This window comes from Podarcis liolepis, assembly GCF_965112155.1.
Source record: "Podarcis liolepis genome assembly, chromosome: 13".
NCBI classification, from domain to species: domain Eukaryota; kingdom Metazoa; phylum Chordata; class Lepidosauria; order Squamata; family Lacertidae; genus Podarcis; species Podarcis liolepis.
In genome coordinates, this window is record NC_139573.1 from 56,729,164 (window position 1) to 56,731,537 (window position 2,374).

A 2,374-nucleotide genomic window follows, 5' to 3' on the forward strand; every position below is an offset into this window, starting at 1 on the left:
ACTCGGACATTGAGGTGGCATGTAACAATATAATGTTAATTAGATGGGCAAATGCTACAAGGGCAGTGCGCCGGCCTTCTGTTGAAAGAAATGAGCAACTGAATAGAAAAAAGAAAACCAGGCTTACCTGGAAATGTCAAGAATTGAACCTGGGATCCTTCAGCAGGCTGAGCATGTGCTGTGCAACTGAGCCATTCTCTCCACACTGGCCAGAAAGCATGGCCCAAATCCTGGGCCCTAAGGAAATCAGCCCTGAGTGCTCACTGGAAGGACAGATCCTGAAGCTGAGGCTCCAAGACTTTGGCCACCTCATGAGAAGAGAAGACTCCCTGGAAAAGACCCTGATGTTGGGAAAGATGGAGGACACAAGGAAAAGGGGATGACAGAGGACGAGATGGTGGGACAGTGTTCTCGAAGCTACCAACAACAATTGACTGGGCAAAGAAGAAGACAAAAGCTGTTCATGAACACACACACACATGCGCACACACACACTTTTCAGTCTGATTTGAAATGCAGAGTTAAAAAAAAAATTGACCCTCTTTTGAATAATGAGTGGGCAAAATCAATAGGAGATGCTCTCTTTTATGTTTTCAAACTGCGATGCAGATGGCGAAGTATCCATTTTAAATAACTTCCTACTCTTTCAGATCTGGCAATCTCATTTGGGAAAAAATACAACATTTGGAAATTTTATTGTCCTATAAGACAGCTCGGAGAAGTCACCGTTTAAGGTAATTTTTAAAAAAATCAAATAGTGACTAACTTGATACAACCCTCAGCAACTGGACAAGGGCAAAGTTCAAATGCCATTTGCTTCGTGGGCCTCGGAGCATGCAGTGACATAGGCTTTTAGAAATGGGGCAATTGGATGAGGGGTTGCGCACTGGCGGAGGAAGAGGAGTGCGATCCCGGTGGGGTGCCATCGCGGCTCCTCCCCACTGGGCTGGGCACCACACCCCCGCAGGCGGCACGCCACACCCCCAGGACACACACCAGCCCCTCCCAAACCTGCTCTCTGCTCCCCCCCCAGTGGCAGAGCATGAAGCTCCGCCACTGGGGTTGCGATTCAGTTCATGGTTCAGAACAGCTGACTAAGTAGCACTGGCAGATATTTTTGTGTTCCTGCACCATCCTCTCTGAATTAAATGTAAAGGTACCCCTGACCGTTAGGTCCAGTCACGGACGACTCTGGGGTTGCAGCACTCAGGGAAGGAGGGGCTCATACCCTTCTGCTGTTCAGCGCAGAGTAACTGCTTCGCTAAACTGCTCCTTGGTTTGCGTAATGATTGTGCCATTCTCAAGCTCTGTTCTCCTGAGGACCCACACTCAGCGAGGGATCATCATCAGCGAGGCTTGTATTTTTAACTGGCTTGGCACGGTTTAACTCCCCAAACCTTGATTAATTCTAACTTTTATTAGACCCAGGAATTTAGGGTGTCTTAGAATCATAGAATCCTAGAGTTGGTAGAGACCACAAGGGCCATCGAGTCCAACCCCCTGCCAAGCAGGAAACACCATCAGAGCACTCCTGACATATGGTTGTCAAGCCTCTGCTTAAAGACCTCCAAAGTAGGAGACTCCACCACACTCCTTGGCAGCAAATTCCACTGACAAACAGCTCTTACTGTCAAGAAGTTCTTCCTAATGTTTAGGTGGTATCTTCTTTCTTGTAGTTTGGATCCATTGCTCCGTGTCCGCTTCTCTGGAGCAGCAGAAAACAACCTTTCTCCCTCCTCTATGTGACATCCTTTTATATATTTGAACACGGCTATCATATCACCCCTTAACCTCCTCTTCTCCAGGCTAAACATGCCCAGCTCCCTTAGCCGTTCCTCATAAGGCATCGTTTCCAGGCCTTTGACCATTTGGGTTGCCCTCCTCTGGACACGTTCCAGTTTGTCAGTGTCCTTCTTGAATTGTGGTGTCCAGAATTGGACACAGTACTCCAGGTGAGGTCTTGCACCCAACAAACCCTTAACAATATTTTCAGGTATTCATCCACTTACTATAAACATTAATGAATCAAGAATATGCCAGGCACACAAGCTGACAAAGATCAGACTATTAACTAACATCTCTCTAAATTACCAACTACAATTAACAAAGCACAAGGGAATGCGGAAGGTAGAGAAACACAGCATGCAATGGATTGAAAATGCTTAAAGGAATCTTAAGAGGTTTCCAATTGGGAGCTGTTTTGCATGAAGACAGAGAACATGTCAACAGAGGAATGTGCAAATGTTCAGTCTTGAAGGAAAAACTTCCTACACAAAGGGGGGGAAATCTTCATTTTCCTCTGTTAAGGTGCACACACTTTCTGTGCAGGAATGTAACTTCAGGATGTTAGGCACCTTTGCTAGAATGTGCTTAA